Source organism: Ostrinia nubilalis (genome assembly GCF_963855985.1).
Source record: "Ostrinia nubilalis chromosome W unlocalized genomic scaffold, ilOstNubi1.1 SUPER_W_unloc_7, whole genome shotgun sequence".
Lineage (NCBI taxonomy): Eukaryota > Metazoa > Arthropoda > Insecta > Lepidoptera > Crambidae > Ostrinia > Ostrinia nubilalis.
In genome coordinates, this window is record NW_026973574.1 from 75,159 (window position 1) to 92,354 (window position 17,196).

At 34.9% G+C, this 17,196-nt stretch overlaps 1 long non-coding RNA gene across 1 annotated transcript; it reads left to right on the top strand.

Annotated features, from left to right (window-relative positions):
* Window positions 1-8,308: 8,308 nt before the first annotated feature.
* LOC135087423 (uncharacterized) lies at window positions 8,309-16,909 on the top strand. The gene is made up of 3 exons (XR_010260808.1): window positions 8,309-8,328; window positions 8,563-8,767; window positions 15,835-16,909. It is a non-coding gene; the product is annotated as an uncharacterized LOC135087423 (long non-coding RNA).
* Window positions 16,910-17,196: the final 287 nt, after the last annotated feature.

Below are 17,196 nucleotides of genomic sequence, written 5' to 3' on the forward strand. Positions count from 1 at the left end.
TCAAAAATGCGGGCATAACCACTTGTATAAAATCGTATATATCAATGAATGAAGGAGAAAGCAAAGTTGCAGCTATATGGGGATGGGGTCTAAATGGAACTTCAAAGATTAATAATTGTTTTAGTGCGGTTATACCCCTTGATAAAATATTAGGATTCGCAGAAGATTATAAGAAAATTTCAATGAACTGCAAGCATGAACTTATTTTAAACAGAGGTCATAGCGTATTGAATAGCGTTATTTTGCCAGATGATGTAAATCATATTAAAATAAATATACAAAAAGTACAATGGCGAGTTCCACATATTAAAGTTTCGGATTATGAGAAACTATCATTGCTTAAACTTCTTGAAAAGGATAAACCTATCCAAATTGCGTTTAAAAACTGGGATTTATATGAATACCCTGTATTGCCTAAAGCAGTAAAACATTCATGGTCAGTAAAGACTACTTCACAAATAGAAAAACCTCGTTACGTTATTTTAGGCTTACAAATAAACAGAAAGAATAGTAGGACATTGGACTGTTCAGAATTTGATCATTGTAAGTTAACAAACGTTACGTTATTTTTGAATTCACAATATTACCCCTACGAATCTATGAATTTGAAGTTTGTTGAAAATAAATATAGTATATTATACGAGATGTACACTAAATTCCGTCATTCGTATTACAACATTCCATCGGACCCATTACTCAACCTAGATAATTTTAAAAGCAAAGCTCCCTTGTTCGTAATTGATTGCTCAAGACAAAACGATAGTTTGAAAACTGGGCCTGTAGATGTGCGAATAGAATTTGAATGCTCAGACTATTTGCCGGCTGATACTACAGCATACTGTTTAATTATTAACGATCGTCTGATTGAATACAAGCCTCTGAGTAAAATTGTTCGAAAATTATCATGAAGATTATAGTAGATGTGCAAGGTTTTAAAACAGATGATAATAAGTTTATCCTGAAGGAAATTGCCATCTTAAACAAAAGTCAAGTACATGTTGTTCTTATAAAACCCCCGTTTCCATATTACAACTTAACCAAAACAGAGAGGAGACAAGTTAGTTGGATTGAGAGAAACAGAGCTGTTTACTGGAAAGAGGGTTTCATGCCGTACCCTCATCATGAAGATCATATCATGGAACTGTTGTCAAACAAAGAAGTTTATACTAAGGGACTAGAAAAAGTGATTTGGATAAAAGATATAACAGGAAACAGCAATGTTTATAATTTAGAAGATAAGTCTTGTCCTAGTTTACTTAATTTATATGATAAGTATAAAGAATCAAACGATGTGTTTAATTGTATGTATCACACTAATGTATGTGCATTAAAAAATGTGTTTTGTTTACACAAATGGTGTGAAGAGAATAAATTTTTTTAAACTAATTTCTTTCTTTCCTAATTCCTACATAACTACCTACTAATGATATCAGAGATTTTTACCTATATTAAAACCTACCTAGGTATACTCATCTTCTGCACCTCATGAAACTACCACACTGGTATATTTCAATTTATTGTTTTAAGAGTTTTACTATTAACTCTTTCTGAAAGCTAATAACTATCCTATTATCTAATGTAGTTTCCATAACTAAGATTCAGCAGCTTCCATTACATTGTTAAAGGATACGAAATATAAATTCTTATCAAAGGATAAGATTTTTGTGAAGACAAACGTGAAGCTATGCACTAAACTCTCCATTGATCTAGTTTGATCGTTCAACATAATCAAAGTTTTAGTTTTCAGTCAAGGTGAAACGGTGACATCTCTAAATTCTGAATAATTAATATTAATTTATCATTAATTATAGCAGAAGTTTTAGTTTTCAAACTATATAATTACTCATAGTATGCATAGATCAGCTCATAGGTTCACTTAGTTGTCTTAAAAGTTTTACTATTACGTTCATTGAAAGCTTAGAACTACTAAGGTACTAGGGTATACACTAATCTAGTTTGTGAGTGTGATAATAGGGAATTGGGTTCTCTGGATCGCGGTCGTTCAACATAATCGAAGTTTTAGTTTTCAGTCTAGGTGAATCAGTCAACTCGTTGCGCGCTTAAGAGGCGCTGTAAAGCGCCTCTCGAGAGCGCTCTATAGTTGAACGATTCACTTAGACTGAAAACTAAAACTCCGACTATGTTGAACGACCGTGAGCCAGAGAACCCAATTCCCTACTACTGCGATAATTCATTTGGTCAAATTATCATTTGGCTAAATTTTACTTGGTCAAGTTTTTTTATGGCAAATTTTTGTATAGCAAATGTTTTTTGCCAAATATTCAAATAATTTGATTGATCAAATTAACACTTCATATACTTACCCACAAATCAAAGCATAAGGCACATGATCATGGTTTTCTTAAACAATATTTTTTTAATAATAAAATTGTATGTTTGCAAAAAGTAGGTATTGCAGAAAATAGTGGGTTAGGTTAGGTTAGAACAGTGACCATTAACGCGCGAAGGCGAGCGAAGCGTGCCGCGGTAGCGGCCGCCGAGCGCCAGAATCAACTCTTGTTAATGAATATTTCGATAAAAATAATGAAATAAGTTGTTTGCGATGTGATAATTTGGGAAACGTTTTTGGCCAAACATTAGTAATCCAATCACGTCATATTATTAGTTACTGCACGCTATGGCTGTAGAAGATTTAAACAAGATGTTTGGCGAGAAAATCAATTTTCGTAGGACATATCCGGTTAAATATCCGTGTTGTAGTTAAAGCTAGAACTAACTCTGACATTAAACTGTTAATAATTAAAATCCTAAACACTTCTTAACGTATTTTGTTGCATGGAGTATTCAGTTTTTTTATGAATACTGGGTTTTAATCAATATTTAACGAATACATAATAGTCCAAAACCAAATGATATAAAGATTTTTTAACAATTTTACAAGAAATTGTTTTTTTTTATAACTCTAAAAACATTTAAAACATAACGTTACTTTTCTTGTTATACATTTAGGACATACTTTTTTAATTCGAATCGACACTATACGAATAGTTAAAAGGAATTCATATTTTTAATCACATTTAAGTCATAAATGTTGCTACACAACAAATAATATTTTTTATTAATTAGTACCTGTCTTTGTTAATAATATAAAAATTTGCAATAACTTAATATAGAACCAAAACCTTTTTTCTCTTAATGTGTACATATTAACTGTAAATTAATAATGAATATTGACTACCACCTACCTATAATGTTTTTATTGTAATTCAGTTTGTTATGTTAGTTAGCTTATTCACATATAACAGAATAGTACTTTTTAATAATTTCATTTATTTAAACAATAAGAATTTTGTTTTGGGTGCACTGTTTTTAATGTCCTACGTAGGTACATATTTTATGTTCGTCCATTTTAACCTAACAATGAAATTGTGATAAAAATGGGTCCCATTTTGAGAACTGTTGTCTGTTCCCTCGCTAAATATTATCCTAATTACCTCTTGTCTTTGAAGTTAAAATTAATCATTTATCAGTTTCAACTACTCTGTTCAATATTTTCCTCCTTCTTCTCTCGTTGATGAGATAGATGTGCGACGGATCTCGAGCACAGTAGGTCGTAGGTGTTAAAACATCCTATCGCTTGTCTTGCTGAAGACAAGTGAGCATTGGATGTCGACTACACCGTTTGTTTTTATTTGGGCTTTCACTTCTTTTGTACCTAATGTTTACTATATTTTCAGTTTAGAATTTTCTTATGGTATTGTTATTTTATTTTTTTTTTTTTTTTTTTTTATGCTAGACAAGGCAGGTATTTGACCGCAATCGCACCTGGTGTTAAGTGAGATGCAGTCTAGGATGGTACATATCTGCCCTGTAAGTGCCTATTCACTCTCGCCTTGAAAACGCCCGGATTATAGTGTTCAGGAAATACAGCAGCAGGCAGCGAATTCCAGTCCCTAGCTGTTCGCATTATAAAGGAGTCGTCGAAACGCTTAGTGCGAGCTGGTGGAATGTCGACAATGTAGGGATGGTACGCTAGCCTGCGTCTGGTTCCCCGGTGATGGAAAGGGGCTGGTGGAATTAAGTTGTATAATTCCTTCGCACATTCTCCGAAGTGTAGCCTGTAGAAAACCGTTAGAGAATGTTTTTTAGTGAGACCTATGATGTATTTGCAATGTTTATTTAAGAAATGCGAAAAAAGGCGACGGTTACATTATTAATTTTACCGTTATTACCATTATTCTTTCACTTTCTTAATATTAAAGTTACTCCTTTTATTTACAAGTTTGTTGTTGCTATCATGCATGAGGTAATTTTATTGTTGAGAGGGTTTTCATAATGGACGTGACATTTTCTTTCTTTGCCAGGAATTGCTACTTGATCAATTTCATAAAATTAACAATAACTAAAAGTTTTTTTACTAAACATTTTATGAAAATTACCTAATGGTTGTTAAAATTTGTGGATTCTTGAAATAAATAACTAATTAAATAAGTAACGTTATGTTTTAAGTGTAACTTGCTAATTTTTAGAATGTTTATTCTTGTTAATTAATATTTAAGTACTATTTAAAATTACAAATAAATAAATTTTGACTTTGTTTTTGTAACCGTTTATAGCACTTTATATACCTTTAAAAGTACCTGTTTTTTAGTGAGACCTATGATGTATTTGCAATGTTTATTTAAGAAATGCGAAAAAAGGCGACGGTTACATTATTAATTTTACAAAATGACAATTATACGACGATCCTTATTATGCTGGTGAGAACAATTTCGTTCAGTTTCGCTTATGACGGCATTAACCAACTTCATTTGAACACATCCATTGCTCATTGCTTTCTGAACCACGTGTTGTTTGTTATATTGACATACTCGTACTTGTACCTGGACACCCTGATATTCCGTCGACGCTGAGGTGTTTGATTGACACCCGGGACATTATCGACCGGTTATTTTCTCTGCCCTGATTCGTTAACCCTGCATCTTCCCTCCGCTCGACCTCTTCAACTTTATGCTCGTGCTGTGTTGGCTGTCGCCTTCACACTCTTCGCTTCGATGGCGTCACCCTCTCTGAGGCGTCTGCCTGTGTCACCCACGTGGATCAGTGACGTCCCCTGCAGGCTGGGGGTGTCGTCCTAACAGTCTTCCCCTGTCAATCAGTTCGTTCAGTCAGCGGTATCATTCTCTCTTCCTTCGTTTGGTTGGCTGAGGAGGCTCCTGTTCCGAATCAGGCGCTAATGTCATGGTGATTCCAAAGTGATTACGTTATATTCCGATATACCACTCTTACAGTAATGGGGTGATATTTTTCATATTCCATTTCACTTTGCTTTCCCATCTTCTCTTACATTACTGCACACGTAAACACTCATCATATACAATATCGGCTTACCCGGGCAAATCTATCAAATTTTGGATTCATTTCAGTAGCTGCTTTGCAATTGCTTGCTGCTTTAAAATGCTTGCGCTGCTTGGGCTTAGAATTCATTCATATTCATATTATTTATTTGCTAACTAATTGTAGCTAGAAGATCGAATTCGCCCAGTAGGGCGATCTAACTACATGAAATGGTTTTTATTTAAAATAGAAAGACCCGTGTCTTTCTATGTGTCTAGGTATGTCTTGACGCGATATTTATGAATGAGTTACATTATGTACTCACTGCTTGACGTTTAGTTATAATGGGTGGGACGCGAATGATTAAAATCTGTTTTTAATGTTATACATTTCATGTAGGTAGATGGGGAGTAGAAGGGAGAGTGCATAACAAAACTAATCTTACTAACCATTGGCTTGCCTTTAATTAATTATAAGATCAAATTAATGTTATGGTACTATCCCATGTGCCAACCTCACCTGCTCGCGCCAACAGCCGGCTGTTGGCGGCAGCGGCGTGGCTCACCGCGAGAGTGAGACGCTCCGCTGCGGTGCTCCCTGCTGTCTTACTGACGAGGCTCTGGCTTTAACTAATATTTATGGCTGTCTTTTACTAACATTGTATGTCATGTTATAGAGCTTGCAGATGGACTAACCAGGCTGGCAGTGTGTGGCAGCTAACTTGTTTATAAATGTGGAAACATCTCATTCACACAAAACACAGATGAGCCGTGCAATGCTTCGATGTGTCTCTAATTATACATCGATGTAAACTCTAATAATGCATAGCCAAATATAAATCTAATTTTAATATGTTTTATATTACAGATGACAAACGATTTATTAGTAATATCACTGTTTATATCTTATCTGGATAAGATACTCAATTAGACATCAAGATGACTGTCACTCGTACACTCAAAAGATACTAAGAGTAAGTATTAAAAATATTAATAAAATTATTATTTAATTTATAAAAATACTAGCTTTTGCCCACGGCTTCACCGGCGTGAAATTTTGTTTGTCACAGATTGTCATAAATTATAGCCTGTGTTATTCTGGGTTATCTATACTTATAATAAATCTGTAGAGAGGTCAATTCTGTACATGAAATATATTTTCAAAATAACTATCAGGGGGTGATTAGTGATCGATACTGATGCCAAAAATGCAATCAGTAAAATTTTTGTCTGTCTGTCTGTCTGTCTGTATGTTCCTTATAGAAACAAAAACTACTCGACGGATTTTAACGAAACTTGGTACAATTATTCTTCATACTCCTGGGCAGGTTATAGGATACTTAGGAATTCCCACGGGAACGGGAATTAGCGGGAAAATCCTTTTGTATGAAAAATCTAAACCGCTTAAGCTAGACGCTTGAAATTTGGCATGGTGGTACCTTAGTAAACTTTAAGGTTATTTACAACAGGATATTGGAAAATTCCCACGGGAACGGGAGTTAGTGGGAAAAAACATTTGTATGAAAAAATCTAAACCGCGTAAGATAGACTCTTGAAATTTGGCATGCAGGTACCTTAGTAAACTTAAAGCTTAGTTACAACAGGATATTGCAAAATTCCCACGGGAACGGGAGTTAGCGGGAAAAAACATTTGTATGAAAAATCTAAATCGCGTAAGATAGACTCTTGAAATTTGGCATGCAGGTATCTTAGTAAACTTAAAGCTTAGTTACAACAGGATATTGCAAAATTCCCACGGAAACGGGAGTTAGTGGGAAAAAACATTTGTATGAAAAAATCTAAACCGCGTAAGATAGACTCTTAAAATTTGGCATGCAGGTACCTTAGTAAACTTAAAGCTTAGTTACAACAGGATATTGCAAAATTCCCACGGGAACGGGAGTTAGCGGGAAAAAACATTTGTATGAAAAATCTAAATCGCGTAAGATAGACTCTTGAAATTTGGCATGCAGGTACCTTAGTAAACTTAAAGCTTAGTAACAACAGGATATTGCAAAATTCCCACGGGAACGGGAGTTAGCGGAAAAAAATATTTGTATGAAAAAATCTGAACCGCGTAAGATAGATGAAGGGGGGGGGGGGAAAACGAGATTCACGCGTACGAAGTCGCGGGCGGCCGCTAGTAAACCATAATACTGTAAAGTTTCGTCAAAATCCGTTCAGTAGTTTTTGCGTGAAAAAGTAACAGACATCCAAATTTTCGCATTTCTAATATGTATTAGTATTTTAATCTGTACTACATATTTTATATTAATTATTTCAGGTATAGAAGCCAAAAGAGAAACTTGAGTGATGCAAAAGTTAAAATTGCTTGGTACGATGGTGCTCACCACATCTACTCGCAAGTCAAGTTCCTCAAGATGAAGCATTGACGACGACATTGATGACGCAGCCCTGACAAAATAATGCAAATTTGAAGAATTCATAAACATAAAAAGAACTAACTACTAATTAAGGTAAACGCAACTTCAATCTTCAGATTTATATTTATATAAATTATACAATTATAATTGTCTTATTACATTTCACTATTAATAATATTAATATGCCATCTATTTCAGGTATAGACTAGAAGAAATAATAAAAATTAAAATGTAATATAATACTTAGCTACCTACGTTTCGCTACTTCATACTGAACTAGGGTTGCCAGGCGTCCGGCTTTAGCCGGACATGTTAGGCTTTTTAGGGACTTGTCCGGCCAAATATTGCCTTGTCCGGCCTGTCCGGCTTTTGTTAGGCTTTTTATTTGGTTGCCGCGCCAGGCGAAAGTCGAGCCACAGAATCATATGAAGCGCACGCATCAGGATGTTGGTTAGCAACCGATGATGATAGTACTCAGTCATGACCTGACACTAATTACACCCCCCCCCCCGTCACATGTCCGGCTTTTAGGGTAAAATGTCCGGCCAAATGAAGCACAAAGTCCGGCTTTTGTGATTTTGGACCTGGCAACCCTATACTGAACTGAACCGGAGCCTGACAATGCACCACGACCTTTTTCTGATTATGTAAGTAAAACAATTTTACAACTCAATCGCAATAATCAATAGTAAGTGTTAAGATACCATAAACATTAAGCTTGGACATATCTTTGGAGTACTCAGCCAGTGTTCTTTTTTCTTTTCACCAACTGTCGTTAGGTCATATAACCTCTCTACTGGCAGGTGTTCACGCGCGCCTACTACCTTTGTTTAAAGGCATTTTTTTTATAAAAAATACTTTTAACAAAATTTTACCAACAGGTAAAACGCCATGAATAGAATAGAATTGATCACATCTCACAAGGAAGGAGGAGTGATATGGCGATATCATATTTTCTTGGCGAAGAAGAAATTACTGTCTCAATGCGTAAAATATTACTCTACGAAGCAAGAAGGCTAAGAATGAAGAAAGAAAAGAAGGCAAAACATAAACGCAAGACGCAAATAGTAGTTCGCGACACGACAAGTAAGTGTACCTACCTAACATTATTACGTTAAACGACCAAGAAATATGAGTTAAGTAATAGGCTAGATGACAAAATTTCAGATGAATTTGTCCGTCAGACAGATAATTAGAAAACATTAGACTCATATCGCACCCCCCCTGGAACAAGTATGCAAGTCCACTTGTGCGATATTTTTTTTATTGCACTAAAAAATCAAGAAGGAGGTAATACATATTGTCAATTTTTTTCATAATTTTTCTCTTAAAAATGAAGAAATTATGTACAAATATGTAAAATATTGCAACATTAAAATATCTAACTTTCCATAACAAAAACGAAGTAAATACATTTGCACTTAATTGTTTAATAAAGTTCCGTATGAACAATAGCATATCAATATTTACGTACATCTTCCACGAAGACTTTAAAAAATATTTTCGCGTATCTGTTGTTGCATACTTATTTTAGGATATTATTTGGTGGGTATCGTGGTGCAAGTTTAGTTGCTTAGTTTTTCCACGAAACTTTTGTGCACATTATGCTGGTAATTTTGTGCAAGTCTAGATGCCTAATCCTTCCACGAAACTTTTATTCGAATAATAATATATAACAATTGATACGTTATTTTCTACGTAGATTACAACTGTCTACAGTATTTTTGCGCACGGGTTATGCATAGCTTATTCTTATTGCTTTATAACCTAGAAACAAGAATAACAACAAAAAATTGTTCTGAATTTGCTTTTTTGTGTAAAAAATAGAAAAATTCATATCAATGAATGTATGAAACATGAACATAGAGATGATTTAATTTGTTGCCAAATTTTTTTTTTCTTTCTTTCATTCATTCTTTCTAATTATTAAAACATAACAAACATCCATTTAAGATTCATTCTCACAAGATAAAAATTAAAATAGAGTCCAAATATTTATTAAAAATGAAAAGTTCTAATTTCCTGTCATGTTCCATAGAAGATTTTTTTCACAAAAATCTAACCCTATCATGCTTTCAGTATACTGGCCTTGGTAACGTCGTTTCTCAAATCCCACTATATTTTGATGAAAGCGTGCCCCTTGTTCTTGATAATAAGCCCCCATAATTATTTATAAATATATCCCAATGAGAATGTGACGTGCATCTTTAGAGACATTCTACTATGAAGATGGAAAATTGAAATCGCTATAACTTTTTAAAAAGCAAATATTTTCGATTTGTAATCGCACTTTTTTATATACATTTGCTTATATAATCAGAATATAATAAGTAAAATCCATGCGCAAAAAAAAATTTTTTTTTTGTTGACCGGTGTTATCTTTCTGCAAGTCTAGTTGCCTAATTATTTTACGAAACTTTTGGCGATATTGTGTTTTATACCGATATTGATACATTTATTTAGATGTAATTTAGTCATTAACAAAGCACAAATTAACTTAGTTTCAGTTATTTAAGTATCCGAACCACTACTTTTTGCACTAAATACTCCTGATCCTGTGTGTTTATCAAATTTCGTACCAATGATGGTGGTAAAACGTAGTAAAATGATCGGTCTTTATGAGTACAAGATCCATTTTAAATTCTGTCTCTCTCTTCAGTGAATCGTTATCGTAGTAATCGTGATAAATATTCATCTTTCCAGAGCCGCATGAGTTCATTTATCAGCTTCTGCGTATATTGCCAGCGTGACAAGGTATGTATCTTTACGTCTTTCAAAGCAGTAAGCAACAATCGGTGCGTCCCTAATTATAAAATGACACAAGTTTGTATGTATTTTAAGGAATATTGTCATCAAAAGGACATATTGGTCAGACGTTTAAAAATGCAAAAACCTGATACAAAACTGTTGCCATCTTTTCGTATGTACGATGAGCAGTCAGTATTCTTTTCAGGTGGTACTTGATCGACCGGACGCCAGCTTTCCGCAGACCTCCACAGATTGGACTTGCCACTGGAATGTAGTGCCATTAAGTGCCAAATAAAAATTGTTCTTTCTTTCTTTAAAGGTTCAGCCAAACCAACGCAATCACACGCGATCAGCCGGCGTGCAGTGATGGCGATTAGGGTTCGGACAAACCAACGCGATCACACGCGATCAGCCGGCGTGCAGCGATGGCGACCAGACTTAAATGCATTGATCGCCATCGCTGCACGCCGGCTGATCGCGTGTGATCGCGTTGGTTTGGCCGAACCTTGAGACAATTGTTTTTTTTTAACTATGCATGGGTCAATAAAAAAAAATGTAATAATCACACACTAGCTTGCTGGTGAGATAAGCTGAACTGTATTAAACTATTGTAACATCTACCTTGTTGTATTACCTTGTCTCGGTGAATAAATGATCTTTTGATCTTTTTGATCTTTTTTGATCAAAATGCATCGATCGCCATCGCTGCACGCCGGCTGATCGAGTGTGAACCTTATAGGATTCGGAAGTGATGTCACCAACGAGTTCAATGTGGGTAACTTTTGTAGTCATGCAGACAATAAATATCATTATATTATAGGCTTCTATAGTTTTGTTCCCTTGGACATCAAAATCGTCTCTCTTGTTCATGAATTGTCTAGATTGAGTAACTTGCTGTTCGGGTAAATCTCCCATTACTTACTTTAGCAGTAGCATTCAATTTAGCACAATTGAAATATCTGTGTACTTATTTTCTCGCCAATGGTTTCGCCTTAATAATCCAAAATGTGGAGCTGAGTCAGCTTTCTTGTGAATTAACATGATGTCAGTATTAATATAAACGTTTTCGACAATCTGCACGACGCGGTTTGCAACAATAGATTTCCACCTATTCGTCTCTCCAGACAGCTAGGCGATCACAATATAAAAATCTGTTCATAGTGTGCGAACATCTGTGAGGTCGGTATTCTTCACATTATTCGTTCTCATTTGCTTCATCCAGTTTACTCAAAGCACCACATAGCTCAAGACGTAGTAAAAACAGGTTTTAGAGAGCACTTGAGTTTTTTAGCAATTTATTTCGTTTCAAACCCTTCATATAGTTCAAGGCTGCTCAACCTTTTGAAGAGTCGAGCCAAACGGTGGATTCAGTCGTTAACGACGGGCCACCTACATTTTTGACAGCTAACTTCAGAGAGATCTTAAAGTTTGTACTGTGCTCGGCGGGATTTTTTATTTGGTGCGTTTTTTTTTCAAACTGTACATGCGCGGGTCACTTAAAATTCTTTTGGGGGCCTGGAGTTAAGCAGCCTTGATCTAGTTGATCTTATGTGAACGGCTGCAGTATAATGCACTCACAGAGGCATCGCTAAATTTATTATAATTATTGTATTTTTACTCGGCCTGCATTTGGCCTTCCAGCTACCTTTATCAGGTCGTCGGACCTCCTTGTCGGTGGATGTCCCAACGCTGCGTTTTACGGTACGTGGCCTCCGCTCCATAACCTTGCTGGCCCATCGGCCGTCAGTTCTGCGTACTACGAGGGGCGGCTGATAATTCCGCGGCCTTAGGTACTTAGCGATGAGTAATTAGCATGTTACTCATGTCACTAGTTGCGACACTCAGTAGTATTATAAAAAGCAATCACTAATTAAGTTTGCACTGATAGTTCAATTTCTATCGAACAAATGACATCACCATGTCCGCCAAATCTGGAGATTTGCGGAATTTCGACACCGCGCGCCGCGGACATAATTCCTCGTAAAGAAGGAAAATAGACCGAAAGACATTTTTGAAGAGATGTCATTGGTTCTTCAGGATTCTGGACCTTCATATACCATGGTTAAAAAATGGGCCCGACTATTTCAACACGGACGAGAGACCTGTGAAAACGACCCCCGCCCTGTCACGATACTGAGTGAAGGAAACGTTCAAAAGTCGAAAAAATCGTTCCGGCTGACCAAAGAATTAAATCGTGGCAGATAGCTGTAGAACATTTCTTTATGTTCGCGAGGCTATTGTACAGAAATGACGTGGGAAACTGACACGCGGATTGATCTTTCGGCAAGACAACGCGCCCGTTCACGCCGCACGAGTTGCGAGGCCAAGCCCTGAAAGACACCGGGTTCTCAGAGATTGGCCACCCACCATATAGCCAAGACCTATTACCTAGCGATATTTTACTGTTTTTCGATTTGAAAAAGGACTTACGGGGCCGGAGATAGGTATGCAGATGACAACGAAATTAAAGCTGCGGTTGGTCGTCATTTTGAAAAAAAATTTTTTGGGTGGGTAAAAGGCATTGTATGCGAGATTTAAGAAATGTATTTCTTTTGAGGGAGATTATATTACAAAATAAAAAATAGAAACCATTTATTTTATTTCATTAAGTACCTTAGGCCGCGGAATTATCAGCCGGCCCTCGTATGTGCTTCCAACCGTGCGATGTGGAAGTCATTGGGGGAGGCCTATGCTCAGCAGTGGACGTCCTGTAGCTGAAATGATGATGCTGACGTTTTTTTTCTCTCTATCCATACCGATCTATATCTGTATTTTGTCAATATGAATCAAATCCTGCCGTATCTTAATCCAATCTTTTTCTAATGAGTTACTTATCTTTCTATCCTTATAATTTTTTTATCAGCCAAAGTTTTTGTTTTGAAACAAATAAATACTTTCTATTCTATTTCCATTAGAATCTTAGCCATGACTGTACTTGGAGCTAAGCTCCAGCCAAGGGGATCAAAAAGTTTGATCAGATGTATCAGATAAAATGTTACGTTTCATGATTGGTTTTGCAATTTGTGGTATATTCACATTGTATTTAAATCTGTCCTCAAATTCCATTCAATACCCAATGCTTGGACTATTCCATCAAGGTTCATGAAACTACTTTAGCACTAGCTGATCTTTTGTTGTCTTCTATTGTTGACTTCATAAACTCAACGCAGAACTAGATAGCAAAAGGTATTTGACCGCAATTGCATGTGATGTTAAGTGAGATGCAGTATAAGATGGTAGATATCTATCTGTAAGTGCCTATAAGGTCTGGATTATAGTGTTCAGGAGAGAGCAGCAGGCAGTGACCTGTTCGCATTATATTATTGAAGTGTAACCTGGTGGATGGTCATATCAGATGTATTATTATCTGCTCTGTAAGTTCTCATTAAATTAAAGCATTATAGCTTCAATTGACCAGTCCACTCCTGATAAAAGGTCTTTGATATAAAAGTATTGTTTTATAATTTTATAGAAATCGGCACTCTTCGGTATTTCGGTCTCCAAATAATGCACTGGTAATCCGAATCAGTTTTTGTCACATAAATCTGAAGATCATTTTCATAATGTCATCTATGAAGCAAACACGTTTCATCTCATTATAATATTTCTCGGGTCTTCTTGCAGCTGAGAACTGCTTGTGGGTTCACAAGCAGTTCGTTATTCAGTGAAATATAAATCGAACCTTAACACGAAGCATCAAATACAATCGTGCGCGAGTTGTCTCCGTATTATTCCAGACGACCGCATGATGAGGTAAGTATACTGTCATTCTTGTTTCTTTTTCTTTTTCAGGTAGGTACGTTGTTTTGTAAAAAAAAAATCTGTGTGTTCGTTAACCTTTTTAGGTCTGGTGATTTCTGCAATTTTCTTTCTAACTGAACGGACCTCTGTGTGGTTATATTTTTGGGTTTTTTTAAGGGAAAGGAAGCAAACGAGCAGACGAATCACCTGATGGTAAGTGATTACCCGCCGCCCATAGACACCCGCTCCTCGGTGAGTTACAGGTGCGTTGATTGTCTTTAAGGTATTAGAGTCTCCTCTTGAAAGATTATAGATCGCATTGGTCCGCAAATACTGCAAACGGCAGTTCATTCCTCGGTTTGGTGTCTGCAAATGGTGATTGTGGATTTTCTCTTTTAAATGGTAATTTTACAACATAAATCTATCTACCGCTACTGTAAAAAAAAAATGTCCTGAAGCAGTGGTAGGGTTATACTGGGGAGTGTAAAACTATCAGAGTGCTTTATAAAAGCCTACTTGCAAAAATTATAATATTGTTACGCTAAAATATTGTAACATTTTTATTTTGAATAAAGCTATAATTTTAAATACTACCATAAGTAATGTAATATTTCACAAGGTAAAAGTACGTTATCCTTTTTACGAATTTATTTAATTACGAATAGTTCGAGGAAAAACTACGTAAACCACACTTACACGTTGAATGCACGACTAAATCTGAACGCCAATAAATAGTTATCAGCAATAATACCAAACAGCAAGTATTCCTTAACATGTCAACAATGCAATATTCATAATTACAACAACAAGTGTTAAAATTTGTTTCGCGGAATAAGTACGCAACGCTCTTTTTTAAGTTTTTCTCAAAACCTATTAATTGTATTTTAAATATAAATACATAGGCCCCTCACAGACATTTTTAGCTATCTTTTGATGTATAACACATATTTTTAATAATGGTAATACATTTTTAAGACAGTTTTTTTACGCTCCTGAAAAGTTGGAATTTTTCACTTGCGTACTTATTCCAGGAAGGGTGCGATATTTTTTATTTTCTTTTATAATTAAATAATAACAGTGCTACATCGAGTTGAAATGGCGCGATACGTCACGCTTGAGTAGAATTTTTACTCAAAAGTGACGTCACGCGACATTTCAACTCAATTTAATAGGTACTGTATATTCGATTATAGAAAAAAAAATACGAGTCTAATATTTTCTATATGTCTGACGGACTAAAATTTTGATTTCATTACCCAGTCATCATCCCTATTGTATATTATTGCAAATCCATTTCCGAGACATGTTCAATATTATTCTTATAAAATGAATTCTATGCATAATTTCATACCCATAACACAAGCATATTAATTGCTTACTTTGGGGCTAGATGGCGCTGTGTGAGATTGTCCAAAGATATTTATTTATTTAAAGATATTTATACTTAATTTGAAATCTTATTTTAAACGCAAATGTCACACAATAAATGCTTGCCGCATTTTATTTAGATGCCACTTTAACTAATAATTAGGTATTATGTGATAATACTACCACGCATCCACTCACCTCTATGTTGTCATTTCTTAATTACCTTTTTTGCGAATAAAATATAAGAGAATGAAATCATTAAAACGAAATAATTACAACTGTCTTTTTATTTCCAGGTTCATCAGTATTATGGAATTATCGACATTGGACTTGAAATCTCAGTTGAAGTTCCGGTATTGGATTGACGACAGCAGTCAACTATCGATGAACACTGATTTGAAGATGCTTGACGTTCTACAGAGGAAGCAAGAAAATAATAATTAGAGATATTTACAGATTAAAACATAGTAGTTATGCACTTTTATTCAAATTAATATTGTTTACTGATCAGTAATAATACCATAACCCAATACTTGTAGCGGCTTATGCTGAACCTTATCATGGCTCTTTTTTTTTTTCTTTTTTTTTCATTTTCTAATATTAATTTAGTGAACATAAAATGCCAGCTACTCGGATATCTAGGTGACTTAGGACTGATTTTTTAATCGTTGAATATCTGCTGAAGAATAAACATTTTGACATATACTATTCTTCAGTTAAAAGTTATACGAAGATTGAGAAATCAGCCCACAAGTTTTTTTTTAAAACTGAGGTGGAATTGTGTAAAGCAATCGTTATCATTTGACAGTTACGTACGTAACATAACGTACGATAATTCTGTCAAACGCTTTAACTGATTTTATCGTACGTTATGAACTGTCAAATGATTACGATTGCTTTACACAATTCCATCTCTGATCCAGATTATTTTTTATATTTTCATTTGTATAGGAAAATGTAACATAATCATTTAGCCAATGTCAATTTGCATTCATATTATAAATATTGCACTTGAAATGATGATTATTATGATTACATAATATTTTGGAATTAAACATGTCTTAGCTAAGTAAAACTACTCGAATTTCACTATCATTGGAATTTAATATTTTTCGCTTATATTAAAATCGTAGCTTGATCCAGTCATTCTAGATAACTTAGATTTTTAAATCCGACTGTCAGCACTGAAGCTACATGTAGCACTTTTTTCCCTTTAAGCTTATGTCTTTTTATTTAATGTACTAAATGATAGATCAATTACGAAAGTAGATTGCTCCTTTACAGAGACATAGTAATATTACAGTCAAATGTATGCTTTCAAAAGTTGTAGAATAATTTTTTAATCATTATAAATATACTATTTGAAGCAATTTTTTGTTTTTTCTTCATTAATTAATTAATAAACACAATGTAGGTTGAGTTATAATCACACACAGGCTTAACTGTCTCGCACACAGATTTAAATATCTAACACACAGACTTAACTATCTCGCACACAGGCTTAATATCTTTGATATCTGTTTCCTAAACAGCTTTCATTTAGGTACAACATAAGATGATTAAATTTTAATAATATGACTAAACTAAACTGCACTCAAACTTTCATGTAACATAGCACTCCATTAACAACGGTAACTAGAGAATGCTTGGAAATAAAA